Below are 17,876 nucleotides of genomic sequence, written 5' to 3'. Positions count from 1 at the left end.
TTCGTTCTTAGTTTGTATCTTTTTTAATGGTGACATTTCTCTTTCCTTTGCGGTATGAAAATAGAATTCTTTCCAAAGACACCGTGTACAGTCATGCTGTGGAATAGCCTGCAGTGAGCACTTAAAGAATAAGGCAGATCTATAGATACTGATTTGGAACAACTTCCAAGATAAACCAAATGGAAAAGAACATGAATAGTGTATGACTAATAGAGACATCTTCCTAGGAGTTGGGTCCAAAGTCAAGCTCAATACAAAATGGCATATAGTTCAGAGGCCATTAAACACCTTCCGAAGGTGTCATATTGTAACAGTGAGCACAGCGAGTGTCCCTCAGCACTGGGACAGGTCACCAGTACCCTATTTGAGCTCCAGATAAAGTGCTGGCCTTGCATTTAGGAGCTTATAGGAAAAATGTTTTTTTAAACACCAGAATGAATGACATGAGAGAGCTTGCCCCACTCACACTCGAGGGCGTATGCTCAGTGGAAGGGCCTGGCACAAATCGTTACATTTACAAAAGCTAAACACTTAAGATACAGCTAAGGAGCACGTGTAGGTACACGGAGATGATCCTGAAGGATACACCAGAACCAGAACACTGCTTTCATCTGGAGAGAATGGTTATTGTATCATATAAGCACTTTTTTGTATAAAAAGTATTTTTGGAAAGGATATGTAATAAAAATTTCAAAAGTCTAAAACAACAAAAGGCCATCATAGATCCGCATCCTCCCCAAGCACTCCCCCTGGATTTGGGTCCTTTCAACAGGGATGAGGCTGGAGCTGTCGACACCCGCCATTTTGACCTTGTTAGAAGTAAAAGCATGTAGCGCCGAATCCTTCGAATCCTTCGAATCCGTGCAGTTAAATGGCGAGAAGCCCTCTCTTCCCAGGTCCTTCTCTGCCACCTGCTGTGGGTAATAAGCCTGACCAAATCTCCGAGGAGGGTGGGGGCTGCAGGAGGTGGAGGGGTGGGGGGAAAGGTGTTCCACTGCTACCTTCTGTGACTGTTTATTTCTCACAGTTGTCAAGTGTCTGGCACTCGAGGGCTCAGCCAAGACGTTACTGCTGATGATCCGACCGGAGCTACCTTTCCCATGGAGTTACCTCTCACCTCTGAGAGTCATCAGTCGTTCCGCGTCACAGAACAGCCATCAGCCCAGGTGACAGCCCGAATATCGTCCTGCTTCTCCATCCTTCACGTTAGCATTCCTGTCGTCAGACCCCATGTGCCTGTCTCCCGAGCTCTCTAGGTTACAGTGGGAATCCTCAGAAGTGAGTGGGGGTGGAGCGGTCAGGGCCTTCAACAGAGCTTCCTGTCTCTGGCCACTGTATAGTGAAATCTTCCCTCCAATCTGGAGTCTATTATGGGATGAAAGATGCTTTTGTGGAGGCCAGAAAACCCGGTTAACTTTTCATCTCTCTTTGGTGCCAGGACACCAGTGAAGTGCTCCTGAAAAATACAGTTCCTCACTCTCCTCCACACAGAGCCCCCTTCACCCCAAGGCACTTGTCAGACTATGTATGGGGATTACCTCACCACCCTCTTTGGGGTGGAAGGCAGCAGCTGTTGACTTCCCAGATGCTTCACATATCCATCTGAGAGGAAGTGAGGGGGCGTGAGGGTGATGGGATGTATTATCTAAGCTGGCCCCGGGCCACTGTGAATTGTGGCACCAAGGACTGCTCGGCCCCTTGCCCTCTGCCCCTTCCAGCTCTAGTTGCGAGGTCGAGGGAAGGAGAAAGGACGGGCTTCAGGGGTGACAAGCCTCCTGCATGGAACTGGGGCCTGAGGGACCTCCGACTGGAAACGAGCAAGCTCGCAGTAGTCAGCTCCTTGGAAGGCATGGTGTGTTTTAGAAGGAATTGCCTTCCAAATGGGACTGTTTGTTAATTGGCATGAACTTGAGAGGATGGTGTGCAATCATACCCAACAGGGCTTGTCTCGGGGGAGAGCAGATTCACTATAGCCCTTATTTGCCACTGGTCCCTTGGCTGCTGCCCCTGCAGCCAGGCCAACAAGACCCACTGTGCCAGACCAGCCCCCTCCTGGGGCATTTCTCAAGGAGACACATATACCAGGCAACAGCCCCCAAGCTGATTTCCCTAGCACCTCAGCTGCTTTACCCAGAAGCCTCAAGTGTTATGGAATTCACTGAAAAAGATCTTGGAGCTCTTGTCTGAGTCCCCTCTACCCCCATTTTACTGAAGAAGACACTATAGCCCAGAGAGACATAGCTAGCCCCTCTAATAGTGGCAGGGGCGGAACAAGGACTCGGGTCACCTGATGGGAGTCATATGCCAACTTTGTCCTCCTTTGTGTTGGCACCCCCTGCCGCCTGTGTGGCTGGCTCTGCCCTTTTGGTAAAGGGCATTGACAGGTCAGATAATGTCCACCTGGGTGGCTGGGCCAGGCCAGCCTTGGCTGCTCAAAGACTAGACTCAGCTCTGCCTTGGCAGTGAGGGCTTGCCTGGTTCATTACTCTGTAGTCATACATCAGGTGAACTCCAGGGCCTGAGGCTGAGGGTAAGAAGCTGTGGGCCGAAGGTTTGTGTTTAACTAATGGACCACAAAAGCAACACATGCTCATGGGAAATTCAAACTGTACAAAGACTGTGAGGTAGGGCAGAAGTCCCAGTTTCCATTCCTGCCCTGAAGCTGAATGGGCCAGGCAAAGCTGTACCTACTTTACAGGTGTTTGTTGTACTGAATCATCACAACACTGAAACGGGACCTGCTACTGTGATTTCACAGATACCGTTTTACAGGTGCAAAAACTAGGCACAGAGATCAACGTGCCTGAGCTCACACAGCGATACCCCTGGTGGTGGTGGCAGGTCTCAGACTCGAGCCGTTGAACCCCTGCGCTGGGCTCTTCAATCACTCGACTTTTGTGACCTGTTATTTGCTCATCAACAGAATTAGCCTGATGGTAAAACACGTGAAACGTGCCTCAGAGCTGGGCTGGAAGAGGATGTCTGTGAACGATAGATCGGTTGTGTTATTGTCACACAATGGAATATTACACAGTGATCAAAAGGGACACATTACAGCTAGACGCAACAGCAGAGGGAACCACACAACCACAACGCAGAGTAAAAACAGCAAGGCACAATATATAATTGCATAGAAATGGAATTCCATTTCTATACAATTTTTAAATAGGCAAGAAAGACTCGTTCTAGGATGCATTTATAAGTGACAATCTATATGGCAGGCACAGGACTGAGTATCTCAAAGCTCAGAGTGCTTTAGCTGGAGTTGGGGCTGGGGGAATTACATACACAGTTGAATATATTCTTTTGATTATATTTCTCAATTTAAAAAACCGTCGAATTTAGGTCCTGGTCTATTAAAATGCGGGCTCTTGGGGCCGAGCTCATTAAAATGCAGATTCTCTTTCAGGAGATCTAAATCTGGCCCAGAAATCTGCATGTTAACACCTTCCTCTGGGGATTTTTGGTGTTTCTGTCACTTGAGAAGCTGCTCCAAGTTGGAGCGAGCAAGAGTTAATGTGATACTTCTTGAGTAGAGGCAGGCCAGATGCTGGGAGGGAAGAAAGCATAAAGCAACCTTGCCCCAGGCACAACTGCAGATAACAACCTCCCCCTGCCCCCTAAAACACCTTATGTTGCCTTTATACAAAATTCTAGCATGTAACTTTTATCTCTCTACCTTTTCCACAACCTGGAAGTGTGGAGTCCTGCAGCGCAAACCGTGAGTGCCTCTGGGCTGCAATAGAGCCCCTCCAAATTGTAAATCCAAAAGGCATCGAACATCTGGATGAAGCATGAGCCTTGGAAAAATTGTGCCTCTTGGTATCCATGGTATCTGAATCAAAGCAGAAAAAAAAAAAAACACTGCAAGGGATGGGATATGGAAACACACTGGGCAGAACCCCTTATTAAAGGGGTGGAAAACATCACTGAGCCTCTGCTATGTTCCTGCATGAGGTGATCAATATTAATAATGGCCTTCATGAGTTCATCACTTGTGTTTCCCCCAGCTCTTTCCTCCATCGTGTCTCAAGTTGTGAATCTTCCTGGTGTTTGGGAGGGAATACAGTAAAATCAGTAAATACAGTAGAATTGGTCCACACATGACTAGCCTTTGGTTTCCAAGTCACCCTCCAAAGCCGTCTCCTGTCTTCTGAGATTGCCCTCATCTTCATTTGAACCCTAAAGCATCCTTCCAAGCCTGGGACCTCTTCTCGGTACTGGGAACTAACCTAAGCCAACATGTCAGATTCTGGGTGACTCTCAGGATCCTCCAGCTGTCAGAATAGGGGGAAGCTGTCCTCTCTCCCTCCAAGCTGGCTACCTGGGGCTGTGCTGCGAAAGCAGATCTCATCCCACAAGTACAAAATCGATAGTGAGTGTGCGAAAAAGACTCATGCCACCTGTTCCTAAAGCTTGGCGAAGTGTCTGTTCGCTCTCCACGGGGAAAGTGGGGATGTGTGGACAGTAGGATCGGACTGAGAAAGCCGGATCACATGGGGACCCAACGCTATGTGTGTGCAGGCGAGGGGTGGGACGAGCTGCAGGTCCTATGGGAGTTCCAGACCGAAATGTCCTGAAGGTTTTAGGTGGCTGGGTTTGCCAAATTCTCATGCCCCCTTTTTAATGGGGACAGAGGTACCTACACAATGTTTCTGGCCAACCCCATATTGAATTGGATTCGGAATCTCACCAATGAAAAGGTGTCTCTGATATCGCTGCACTAATTATAGGGCATGAGAGATTCGTTGCCAGAGGTGGTGCTTCTTTTGGTCAGTGTGCTGGCGGAGGGGTGGTGGAGGGGAGACGCTTTACACCCAAAGTTTCTTTCTGGCACCCTTGGAAGCAAACTCAAGGGAAATGAAAATCCTGGAGCTTCCTTAGCTGACCCAGGTGGACCACCTGCCCTCCCCTGTGGGGTTTGGCATTAGCTGTCCTACTGTACCCCCACTTGCCCCCGATGAAGCCGTCAAGGCCTGCAGGGTGCTTCAGGGCACCACTCATTCTCCGAAGGCTGAGTTCACCCCCTGTGAGGGACCCATGGCCATTTGGGGCCCCATGGTCCTCAGAGCCCCGAGCTTTCTTGCCTCACCTAAAGGCTGAGTTCACCCCCTGTGAGGGACCCATGGCCGCCCCCCTCCCCTCCCGTTTGGGGCCCCATGGTCCTCAGAGCCCTGAGCTTTCTTGCCTCACCTGTGAAATCGTATAAAAGGAAAACTTCTGTTTCTTCTTCTCTGCACACTATCAATATTTCTGACACCAGATGTGTGGGTTTTCCCACAGCTACCAACTCTCCAACACCAGTTGGGTATCCTACAATTCAATTCAGACACGATCTAGCTGGAGTTAATATCAGATGCCGCCAGTCAAGGGCTCACAAGACCGCCTCCTCCCACCTCAGACACCAGTTGCAAGTAGCAGGTCCCTGGATTACCTGCACTTCCTCTTGAGTTGGCTACAAATTGGGGATTCCCAGACACCCCCTTCTCAGGTTTGATAATTTGCTGTAATGGCTCACAGAACTCAGGGAAATGCATTTACCAGTTTGTTATATAATAGAAGATATGAAAAAGGACACAGGCGAACAGCCAGATGAAGAGAGAAGCAGGGTGAGGTCCGGAAGGGTCCTGAGCACAGGAGCTGCTGCCTCCGTGGAGTTGGAGCGTGTCACCATCTTGGCACGTGGATGCGTTCGCTGGCCTGGAAGCTCTCCCAGCCCTATACTGGAGGGATTTTTATGTGACAGCTTCATCGCACAGGCATGATCAATGATTAATTCCATCTCCAGCCCATTCCCCCTCTCCAGACAGTGAAGGGTGGGGCTGCAAATTCCAAGCTTCTCGTCATAGCTGGGTCTTTCTGGTGACCAGCCTCCATCCAGGAACCCCCTAAGAGGCACTGCATTAGAACAAAAGACACTCCTATCAGCCTGAAAATTCCAAAGGGTTTCAGAGCTCTGTCTTAGGAACTGAGGCCACAGACCGACCAACTATTAGAACAAAAGATGCTCCTGGCCACTTTATTGCTTAAAAATTACAAAGGTTTTAAGAGCTCTGGTCAGGAGCTGGGGACGAAGACCAAAGAATATATTTCTTCCTTAGGGCACAATCTCACACCGTAACGAGGAGTTCAAGGCTGTGCAAATCCTCTCGGAGAAGGGGACCAGGCTGCCATGTGAAGGTTCAAAGGCCTTTAAAAAACAAAGCAGATTTTAAATATGTGCTAATATGGTAACCACTAGCCAACTGTGGCTATTTAAGTTTTAATTAATTGAAATAAAATTTAAAATTCAGTCCTATCACACTAGCCACATTTCAAATGCTCTATAGCTACATGCAGCTAAGGGCTGCGGTATTGGGCAGTGCAGATATAAGAAATTTTGATTGGACAATGCTGTCTTAAGTGCTTGCATTAAACAAAATAAGACTTGAATTACCACACCCCCCCAAAAATGTTCAATGTTGTATAATCATGTCCTTAATCAATGGATGTAAGCAAGCTTCTCAAATGTTAACGCGCATGGGAATCACCTAGGGATTTTAAAATGTGAGTTCTAATTCAGCAGGTCTTGAGGGGAGGCCCTGGATTCTGCATTTCTCTTCTTTTTTACAGTGAAAAATTTTTATATGTAGGATTAGCCAGCTGGACTCAGTTTAGATGATCCCAATTTTGTTGGCAACATCCAAAGCATCATAGTCGAGAGCCAGCCGAACATATGCCTTCTTCTCTCCCTCAGGCCTGATCAGGGTGCTGACTTTGGCCATGTCAATGTCATAGAGCTGCTTCACGGCCTGTTTGATCTGGTGCTTATTGGCCTTGGCATCCACAATGAACACAAGTGTATTGTTGTCTTCTATCTTCTTCGTGGCTGACTCAGTAGTCAGGGGGAACTTGATGATAGCAGATGGTCAAGTTGTTTCTCCTGGGGGCGCCCTTCCGGATATTTGGGCTGCTTCGGAACCGCCGTGTCTTGGGCCGTCAGAAGGTGGGTGACGTGCATGTCTTCTTTTCTGTGGCTGTGGATGCTTTTCGACACCGCTTGCTTTGCCTTCAAAGCCTTTGCTTTGGCTTCGGCTTTAGGAGGGGCAGGGGCTTCCTTCTTCGCTTTCAGCCCTCTCCCAGCCCTCTCTGCCAGCCCTCTCCCGTGTTAGGGCCCCATGAGGCCAGAAGGCTCTAACTCCCTGAGGACCATGCCGGCCGCCTGCAATAGCTCTGCTCAGAATGGTGAACTGGATGTCTCATTCTCCCCCGTACTTGTCTTTTTTCAAATGTCAAAATAGAAAAGTACAAAGCACCCATATTCCCACCCCACCCCCCAAAATACAGTTGTTACAATTTTTCATATACCGCTTCCAGCGTTTCCATGTGTGTCGTTACGGCCTGTTAATTTGGTGGCCTCCAGTGAATCTTTCCTCCTAGTATTCACGCCTTGCGTAATTCCTTCCCTCTGGTATTTGGGCTGGCCTGCAGCTTGCTCTAACTACAGAGTGTGGCAGAGGTGATGCGGTGCCAGTACTGAGCTTAAGCCTTGAGGAGGCCTACGGTTTCTCCTTTTTAACCATTGGAAGCTCTTGGCTCTAGGCTACTCTGCTGGAGCGATCTTGTCGGGTGACTGCATGGAAAGACACATGGAGAAGGATCGGGAGGCCCCATCTGTATGGAGAAAGAGAAGCATGGCCTCAGCTCCCAGCTGAACACAGCTGCACAGGTGGCCACCAGCAGGATCAGCCTCAGAATGGCCCAGAGATCGCAGCCAAGATGGAAGAGTCGGGAGGAAATAAAATGATAGTAGTTTTAAGCCAGGGAGTTTTGGGGTGGTTCTTTAAGTTACAATAGATAACCACGATGTGAGTGACACAGGACACAAGTAATACCCAGCCCCTCCCTTTTGGTGCCTCCCCCCTCCCTGCACTGCCTCCTTGTCTCAGACCCCAAGTGCCCTTAGGCAGGGGGAGGAGAGGATAAATTAATGTACAGGAGAAAGCGGGTAGTATTTATTTCCTTACTAATGTATATCTCATCTCGGTTCCCAAAGCATATGAAGTGGTTTACCAAAAACACATTAATGAAAGATGTTCTTAAACGTGAAAAGGATGGTGGGGAAGGGAGAGGCTAAGGGTGGGAGAGCAGGAGTGGGGCCTGCCACACGAAGGTCTGTGTTGCCTTGCCAGCTCTCAGGTTTGCTTACGGAGGGTGAGTGGCCTGGAAATGTGGCCTTGACAGCCCTGGTGACCAACGCCTGAGGGGGAAGGCAATGGTAGATCAGGCTGCCTCAGGAAAGGGACCCACAGGGCCAAGGGGTGGTCTGCACAGGGGAGAGGAGCCGGCAGGTGGGAGGGGAAGCGAGACGGGCTGAGTGGCAGGGCAGAATGGCAGGTCAGGGCCAGATTCCAGCTTCCGGCACAGAGGGCCATCCAGAGAGGGAGCAGCAGCCCTGCAGGCAGCTACCTCCCTGTTCCTGGACTAACACACACCACGCCAGGCGCTCTGTGACAGGGACTCAGCTCAGAGTTCTCTCGGGGACCCCTCAGCTCCGTCGTGCCTCCCCTTATCCTTTGGCTTGAGCTTGGTCTGGGTGAGGGGTCCCTGCTCAGAATGAGGCCTGGCCAGTTAAGTTCAACTCCAGGGTCCGAGAGAGCGCCCCGTCTCCTCCAGCAGAGGGTGGCTCTGCCTGGGGCCTGTGCCTGGGAGAATATTGTCAGAGACGGTGTGTGGTCAGGTACAAGGTGTAATTGCCAGTCCCTGAGTTTTGTTGGAGGGGGTGGGAGGATGGTGGAAGGCTCTGTGGAGGAGGCCTTTGAGCGGCCTGGCGGTGTGGACACCCGGCCGTACAGGGAAGGGCGATGCAGGCGGAGGGAGCAGCAAGAGCAAAGGCCCAGAGGCGGGGAGTCCAGGCTCCCGCTATATTAAGAGCACGCGGTTCCTCTGCATCGACTCCCCCGCAGCGTCTCCAGGCTTGGGGGCAGGCCCAGCTCTGGCCACGTGTGGGCCGAGCTAGGGTGCTGGGCTGGGGGAGGCCACTGCCCTTCTGCTCCCCCTTTACCTCCTGCTCCTGGGGAAGAGGACTTTGTTCCAGGGCTGGGAGAAGCAGGCTCGGACGCTGGGTGGGGCGGGCTCCCCACTCCTATGCCTGCTGCCGGCCTCCAGCTCTGTGGGTTGGGGCCTGGGTGTAGGCTGTGGGTGTGGGGTTCTCCGGGTAATTCCTCACCTTTAATCCCTTGCAGCTGTTGTTCTGCCCAGGAGAGACAGTTGTGTTAGAGGGAAGGGAAATAGTTATTTTGAGTTGGCCACTAGCTTCTGACCAGGAGATAGAGATGGCCGTGCCGGGGCCTGACTGGAAGGGCAGCCGCATGATTAATGACAGGGGGTGTGGTGTGGGGAGTAGGACGGGGTCCTCGCTGAGATGGAGGATGTAGAAGGAGAGAGATGGGCCAGGGAGGAAACGGGCTCGGGAGGGGTATGCGGAAAATGGAGCACGTGTCCTGAGTGTAGTCTGGATTGGCTGGACGGGGTGGGGAAGGTGGACATAGCCTCCCCAGATCAGCCACTGGTAGCAGTGGGGAGAAAAAGCAGGTCCTTAGACCATGACTGGGGCTTGGGAAAGGGGAGGGGTGTCTTTCACTGAATGAGCTGCCTGTAAGGGACTGGGCTGGCCAGGCAGCCTGTGGTCACAGCCCCCCCTCTTCCAGGCAAGTCCTCCCACACCTCCCTCCCAACAGAAAGCAAATTTAGTGGATGTCTTCGGTGGCATCTGCCCTTTCTGCCAGTTGGGGTCACTTTAGGGCAATGAGATGAATGGAAGTGACCACTCTGGGCCTGGAAAAGTCATGTGGCCAGTAGCTAAGCCCTTTCCTTTAGGACATTCCAATGTGGGCTTTGCTACTTACCAGCCTGTGACCTCAGGATGCCAAGTTAACCTTACCAAGCCTTCCCCTTTCACAGAAATGGAAGGATGACAGAGAGGATGAAGGAAGACGTTTAGGGCAGGACCCAGAGCTCGAAGTGTTGTCATGGTGACAGCGATTGTCCCACTTCGTCATCCTCATGGGCATCGTAATGCTTGGCCTGCCTCTTGGGCCTGCACAGAGGGCGCAGGGAGGGGGTTCGTGGGGGAGGAGAGAGAGCAGCCTTCGCGGGGAGGAGATTGGAGGCTCCAAAGATTTGAGGAGGAGAAAGGAGCCCACTGGACGGTGTGGGGCCATGTCATTTTCTTCCCTGCTGTATCCCCAACCCCCGGGATAGTGCCCAGCACGGGTTTGGTGCTCAAAGCAAGTGTTTTGAATGAATATATAAACGAATAGGTGAATTTTTGAGTGACTCACTAGCCTCTGGGGGCGTGGACGTGCGCCGGGCCCTTGGCTAAACACAATGGGATGATGAATTCTCGCGCTGGTTCGTGACCCAGGACGTGGCGATCGGATCCCTCTGTCTGGAGTTTTAACGCGGAGATACAGAGAGAAGGGGGTCGTTGGCAGCAGGGGCTCAGGAAGCAGAAGTGAAAAATGGGCCCCCGAGAGCTGAGGTGGTCAGCCCTTCCAGGCGAGAGGCAGCCAGGGCGGGGAGAGGGGCTCCTCCTCCCTCTCCCAGAGTCCTTCCGTCTCGGAGCTACCCTGAGCGTCTGGAGGAGGGAAGTGTGAGAGGGAGAAGGGGGTGCTCCTGTGGCCTGCCCCCCATCCTAGACGCCTTCCGCCACGAGGAGCTCATTCGCCTCCATTCTCAGGCCCGACGTGGCGCCCTGCTGTGTAGCCCTCGTGGCTGCGGGAGCTGGGTCCAAGCCACCTCCTCACAGAGTGGCTTCTCTGGTGGGAGGAGCCCAGAGAGAGCCCCACAACCCTGGCTTCATGGGGCAGGAGGAAAGAGGGCGCTTCTTCAAGGAAGCCACATCTCCTCTCTCTGCTCAGAACTGAGGGATGTGTACAAGTTGTCCAGGGTCCAGGGGACAGAGAGGGGAGATGGCTTTCCAGGCAGAAGGAACAGCATGGGCAAAGGCCTGGAGGCTGGAGAGAGCCTGCCCCGTTGGAGGAACTGTAAGAGGCTCCTTGTGGCTGGAGCATGGGGTGGGGTGGGGTCAGGGAGTGAGTGATGGGGCGAGAAGGGGCTCGGAGGGGCTCTCCACTCGGGGGTCAAAACCTGCCTGTGTGGGTGGGAGGGACAACTGCATTTGAGTGACTTATCCTCAGCTCCGACACTGGCTGGCTCTGTGACCCCAGGCAGCTCATGGTTCCTCCCTGGGACAATTTCTCCATCTGCACAGTGAAAGGCCACTTTGCTATTCCCTAAGGCCCTGTCCCTGGCTCAGAGGGGCCCAGGGGGCACTGTGGGCTGGCAGGGGGTGTGTGTAAATGCAGTTTTAGGGGAGGGGCAGGCAGCTCCAAGTTTGCTCTTTACAAGGAAACCCCTTTTCCAGGGGCCAGCATGGTCCAGCAGGCACAGCCAGCATCACTCCGGGTCCTTGGATCAGACTCAGGAGAGAGAGATTCCACATGGCTCCTGGCCTGGGTGGCTTTGTTTTTCCCTGTGGAGACCCCCTCCAACCTCCCCACCCACAGAGGGGACGCTGCCAGGCCCAGGGCTGCTTGGCTTTTCAGGGACCGCTGACTCACGGCTTTGGCAGCCCCTAGCCCGGCCGTTCCTCCAGCTGAGGGCCGAGGGGGGCCGGGACTGAGCCCTCCTCTGGCGTTCCTCCCACCCCGAGCTTCCTGCCATCTTCAGGCTTTTGCAGAGAGGTAGGGATCACATTTATGTCCAGGAGAAACTTTCCCACACATTCCCGCCTGCCCGAGTGCCTCAAAGATGCACCTGCTGGGCAAGTGTTACTGCCCCACTTTACAGAGGGGCCACCAAGATGCCAGAGGTGACAAGAGTCCTGCGTGATGACATGGCTCAGCTTGGCTGCATTGGACTTGCAGCGGTGAGGCGTACAGTGGCGGAGCTGCTCCCCTGTCTCAGAGTGAGGAAGCTCTGCCTGAGGACCTGGCTGGGGCCCGTCCAGCCTGCGAGGGAGGGATTGGGCCGTGGACGCTCAGAGCTACCTACCAAGGGCATCCTAGGGAGTATTCCCTAAGGGCTGAGCCCTTCTTTCCTGGGGCCCCGCCAGGCAGGGGGCCTTGTGTGTGGGTGGCTGTCACTGGGAGGTAGGGAACATGTAGGTTAAAGGCATGGCTTTTGGGGTCAAGACAGCCTTGAATCTGAAGCCCTCTTGTTGGACCTCTTTCTCACTGAACAGCTTGAGAGAGACACCTCGGTTCCCACAGCGTCTCCCTTTCAGGGTAGGAGGAAGGGGAACTGAGATGAAGTGATCTACTCGTCCATTCAAAGAAGTATTCATTGTGCACCGGGACATAAATGAGATAAACAGGTGTAAGTTCTCTCATCAAACGTACGTTCTAGCTGGGGAGACTGAAGAAAGAGCAGAGACATAAGTGACACGGAGGCTGGCGGGTGGGAGGGACGGTTGGGCCAGGGGAAGCGGAGCGGGTCGGGGAGGGGTGGGCTCCTCTGAGAAGGTGACGAGCAACGCAGACTCTCAGGGCAGGAACAGCACTGCGGAGTGGCGGCTGGGCTGTGTCAAGTGACTCCAGGGCAGTGAAGGCAGAGGAGAATGTGGTCTGGGACGGATCCCACAGGAAGCCTCTGCAGCTGCGAAAGGTCAGGGCCCGCGTGGACACGGGACGCGGCCCTCCAACTCCGCTTCCGCATGCTCCAGTGAGACAGTGTCCTTTCTCCTTTCCTGCCATCACAGGCCTTCTTCCTCAGGTCCCTAGGTCCAGAGGCCTCCCCCAATGTGACCTGTGACTCCCTGCCCGAGGCAGAGCCTCCTGCCACCGCCTCCTGCTAGGGAGGGCTCTGTGTCTGCTCTGGCCAGTCTGGGGGCATGACAAAGGCGCCTTTCACCAGAGGGCATGGTAGGGGGACCGGGAGGGGACGTGGTGCCCTCCTGCCTGTGGGCATAAAGACCCCCTTTCTCTTCTGCATTGCCAGCCCTCTCGACTGGTGGGCGGGGGCCGGGTGCGAGGAGAATCTTGTTCTTCCCTTTTCCGAGTATGGCCAGACAATGGCGGTGATTTACAGTCTGCTGGGTCGCTTGGCTGCCTGCCGCGGTGGCACTAACCAGCCAGGAGCGCCTGGGCTTAGGGAGCCCCACGAGCAAGGAGCTCTGCGCTACTGGGTCTGGGGGTGCCGGCCTAGAACCCTGCAGTGGGAGCCCTGATTCACCTGTAAAGTGAAGGGGTTGGGCTGGTGTTTTTGCAGGGCCCCCAGTTCTGCTACAAGGGCCCAGAGGACGGATGAGTCTGCAGCGGAGATGTGGCAGGAGGGGGCAAGGTGTCTGGAGAGGTGGGGAGGGGCCAGCAGGTCCCGCGCCAGAGAGAGAATCTCATCCTGAGAGCAGCGGGCCCTCACCAGGGCTCTGGCGTGAGCCTGATGGAGGAGGGACTGTAGGGGAAGATGGGAGCCGGGACAGGAGCAGGGAAGACAGGAGTGGAGCCAGCGGGCATTTGGGGTGGTGAGGAGGTGGGTGGCCTGGCCACTGATGGGACCCAAAAGTTGAGTCAACGGGACCAACTCAGGACAGTGCCTTGGGCTCTGGCCTGGGCAGCAGAAGAGCTGGGGTGCCGGATGGGGCTGGGAATGCTGCTGCGGGGAGCGGGGAGCGGGGAGCAGGGGAGCAGGCCGAGCAGTTGGTGGAACCACTGGGGGCCGCGCCCACAGGACGGCTGGAGAGAGCCGGGGAGCAGGGAGCAGGGCAGCGACGGGCGCAGGATGGAGAGAGGGAGCTGGGAGGAGAGAAAGAGCTTCCCTGAAGGAGAAACCACAGAAAGTGAAAGTGAGGGAGCTCGCACCCAGAAAAAGAGGGGGGGCGATGAGAGGGAACGAGAGAGGCATCGGAGGAAGATGGAGGAGACAGGCAGAAAGAGCTCAGTGAGCAGGGAGGCAAGATGGGAGGGCAGAGGATGAGGGCGAAGGGCAAAGAGAAGACGAGAAAGTTCTCGGCCAGAGCTGGGGGAGTAAAATGCCAAGCGAGTGAGAAGCCAGAGGACTTCCGCCCTGTCCTCCTGGCCTTGACCTCCCACTTCCCTCGGCCCCACGTCCTGCACCCCAGCCCCTGGCCTCACCGGCCCGGAAGGAAGGTGGGCAAAGTGGGTGCTGGTCTGTTCTCCAGCTCACAGAGGAGGAAATGGGGTGATCCAGTTGGACATAAGCAGCAACTTCTGGATTAACCAGTAAAATAGGCCCTCAAGGGAAGTAGCCGTGTTCTCGGACCCCTGGCCTTCCCGAGGCAGGGGACTGCCCGCTGTGACCCGTTGAAGGGCATGGACTGTGCCGTGTTATTCTGGGTAGACAGGACCCAAAGCGGAGGAAGATGGTTTTCAGACCATCTGCCTCAGTTTCCCTGGTTAGGGCCTGGGGCTCAATGATGGGGTGGGGCGGGGTCTCTGGAGACGGGCTGCTGAAGTCACAGCGCGTCCGCGTCCAGGTGGGCCTGGAACCTTCTCGTCTCCATCCTCAGCGTCCGTTCCAGGAAAAGACAGCCGCGGGCGAGGGGTGGAGGGCCGGAGTCCGCGGAGCGTTTCCAGGGAAAAACTGATCGTTCCATGGAGCACACACAGGCAGCGGGCGCCGCCTCCCCCCACCGCCCCCCTCCACACCCATCCTACCCCTCCTGCCGCCGCCTCCGCCTCCCTCCATGCCTTCCTCCCTCGCTTTCTGGCAGAAGGAGCCCAGCAGCTGGAAAAACCATGCTCTGCTCCCAGACTCCCACCCTTAGCACTGCTCAGCCCAGGGTGGCCCTGCAGAGGGGGCAGGGCGTGTGTGTGTGTGCGCATGTGTGCGTGTGTGCATGTGTGCATGTGTGTGCATGTGCATGCACATGCGTGCATGTGTGCACACACTTGCACGTGTGCGTGCGTGAGTGCGCATGTGTGCATGCATGTATACACGTGTGCATGTGTGCGTGTGTGCATGCGTGTGTGCGTGTGTGCGTGTGTTCTAGCGCTGCCTGGCCATCAGCGCCTGTGGCCACAGGGGCGGGAGAGGCAAGGTGCGTCAATGGGAAAGAAGCAAGCCCGAGCTGACCACCTGGGGCCGCAGTTTGGTCATCTGAAATATGAGAGTGAGCCTGTTCCCCTAAATAGAGCTGCTGAGAGGGTCACAGAGGCCAAGGCGGGGAAGGTAGGAACATGTCCCTGGGCCCCCTGGATACAGGTTCCCCTCACGCCAACCCTCAAGGCCGATGCTGTCACTGTCCGCGTTTCCCAGTGAGGAGCCTGAGTTCCGAGGTGTAAGTGGCCCACAGCTGACAGGCGGCTGACCTGAAACTGGAGCCCAGGTCCCACTGAATAAAGGGTTACTGACAAGTCCCCGGTGCCTCCTCGCCACACATAGGGTCTGTCCCCACCTGTGAGACCTGGGCCCTTTCTGACTAACGGACCTTCTGAAGGTTGTTCCAGCCTGGGGACTGTTTCTCTTCCTCTAAGCGCTAACCGGTTTCTGGAGGAGCGGTCAACACAGTCACATTCCGCCTCCTCTCGCTTCCCTGGCCCAAACCCTACCACGCTTTCCCTGCCTTCCCCCGCACAGGGGCTCATGTGGGTCGGGATGCTCGGTGAGGCCTCTGGACACCCCTCCAGGCCCCACTCCTTCCCTGGGCATGGACCGCCCCACCCTCAGGCTGCTCAAAGGGACCCAACTCTCCTTCGGACCCCATCTTGGCACCCGACCCCCTCATCCCAGGATAAACGCACGGCCTTTGGGCTGGATGGCTGAGGCCCCTGAGAGCAGCCTCTGGGGTGGTCAGGCCGCAGACCCCACCAGCACCACCACGAGGGGCGTGGGAAGCAGCAAGAACCATGCCCCTTCCCCAATACCACTTTTCCCTGAGTCTCATTCACCCCTTCTCCGGAGGCCTGTTACCCCTTCTTTCTTCCTCATTCCATACTGACGTACTCCACAAACTACGATTCATGTTGTGAAGTTGGGGACCATAAGCACAAGGAAACACCTACATTCATTGCGTTTATTCATTTTAGTTTTGGAGCTAATAAAGCTGAATTGGAATCCCGGTTCTGCCGCTTACTTGTGACACTACCTCTTGGAATCTCAATTTCTTCATTTGTAAAGTAGGTACTTATCTATTTATTTACATCCACCCATTTCTCCATCCATCCATCCATCCATCCATCCATCCATTCATTGAAATGTACTAAGTGCCAAGCCCTGGCACAGGTCTTGAGGGGTCAAACGGGCTCATGAAGTATAAATTTGTTATTGTTTAGTCCCTATTTCATGATTAACCATATTTCTGAATTTTAGAGGCCTTGACTTCAAATGAGTACAGTGAATATAAAAAGTCAAAGCTTAGACCAATACATATAGTCGCCTAGTAGCATGCAGCCTCTCAACAGTGGTCACCCATCCAGGCCCATAACAACTGACCAGTGCCACACCGAGAGTATCGTAGGACTGTTGGGACATTGTTGCCACCCCCTGACACAGGCTGCCAGGAGTCAGCACAGCCAGCAAGACCTGGGCTGGCCGGCCTGGCTGCCTCTGCATAGCCACAGTGGATCTGTCTACCTTTGTGGAGCTTTGGTTGTAAAAATGGGCGATCCAGGAAAACTTCTTTGAAAAGGCTGTTTTGAAGCTTCTCCTATTCAGTTTCCTGCACAACCCATCTTCTAGTACGCAAATCCTAGAGCTGTTATTAGGATGGGGAGTGGGGCTGAGAGGCCCCTGGGCTGGGCTGGGCAGGTCCAGGGAGGCTTCCAGAAGGAGGTGGGATTTGTTGAGGTGTTTGCCACTCTAGAGGTGACTTGTGTAGGGATGATGCCCCAGGCAGAGGAGTGGAAGGTAGGGGGCTGGGAAGAAGTCCAGAACACCCTCTGCACAGAGGCCTGTGGCCCGCCCAGAGCCTGCTCGACAAACAGCCAGGCTGCCCAGCATGACAAGGGCACAGACACCAGGCCCACTGGGGGGACTCTGACAAACCCGGGCTCAGGCTGTGGAGTCAGCCACTACCAGTACCGAAGCTGCTGCCCCGCTCCCCCAACCCCAGGCTCAGCTTAGTTTGTCAGATGCTAAGGGCTCTTTGGTACCCAGCTCTGAGCTCCTCAGTGCCTTGGATACTGCACCTGCCCTGGGCATCTCACGCTAGATGGATGCTGCTCATATCAGCCCAGATCCCCAGGCTGGTGTCCCCTTCCCTCAGCTGCCGCGCTGTTGGCTGCTCTCAGCTCACCCCCTTCCAGAGGCTGCTCTTGGCCGATGGGCGCCATGTTACCTGGAGCTTCCTGGGAGGGTCTGAGCAGTGACTGAATGATGTGGGTGGATGGCAGCCCTGTCCTCTTTCCTCTGGAGTCCACGACTCCTTCGGAGCCAATCACTCCGCAGCCTGGCTGCGTCCTCTGCCCTGTTGTGCTTTCCTTGCTCTCGTGGGGTTTGACGCTCTCGATTAACCACTCACACACAAATTCCATCTCCAGCCCTGCTGCTAGGTAGCCTGACCTAAGATACCCACAAAAGTGACCTGGCGGCCTCTCCAGTAGAATGCTATCAGGGCTGGATCAGAGGTATGGCCCAATCTTGGGGGCACAAGAAGTCTTCCCAGAAGTGACGTTTGAATTGGGGCCTTGAGGAAGAGTTGTTGAGCTAGACAGCGTCTGCTCCGTTTGACGCATCTTTCCAGACTTAACTGCTGAGGGCAAGGGATGGGCAGAGGCCAGAAGAGCAACCTGAGCAAAGGTCCCAAGGCAGGGAAAGGCAGGGCCCGTTCTAATGAGGGAGTGGGACCTGCGGCTCGGGGGGCGGGCAGGAGGGAGGAGATGGAACGAGAAAGGAAGTTGGGGCCAGAACTGTCGCCGTGCTGTGAGCTCACGGCC

The 17,876-nt window shown here is 54.5% G+C and overlaps 1 long non-coding RNA gene and 1 pseudogene across 1 annotated transcript; both read right to left on the bottom strand.

Annotated features, from left to right (window-relative positions):
• On the bottom strand, positions 1 to 5,830 carry LOC112477327. The gene is made up of 2 exons (XR_003045416.1): positions 5,542 to 5,830; positions 1 to 3,835 (listed from the first exon to the last, which is right to left on the bottom strand). It is a non-coding gene; the product is annotated as an uncharacterized LOC112477327 (long non-coding RNA).
• A 565-nt stretch (positions 5,831 to 6,395) lies between these two features.
• LOC102886070 lies at positions 6,396 to 17,273 on the bottom strand (annotated as a pseudogene).
• Between the last annotated feature and the right edge of the window lie 603 nt (positions 17,274 to 17,876).

Source organism: Pteropus alecto, unplaced genomic scaffold (assembly GCF_000325575.1).
Source record: "Pteropus alecto unplaced genomic scaffold, ASM32557v1 scaffold123, whole genome shotgun sequence".
Classification (NCBI taxonomy): Eukaryota; Metazoa; Chordata; class Mammalia; order Chiroptera; family Pteropodidae; genus Pteropus; species Pteropus alecto.
Note: the sequence above shows the minus strand (reverse complement) of the source record. Positions and strands in the feature narration are given on the sequence as shown.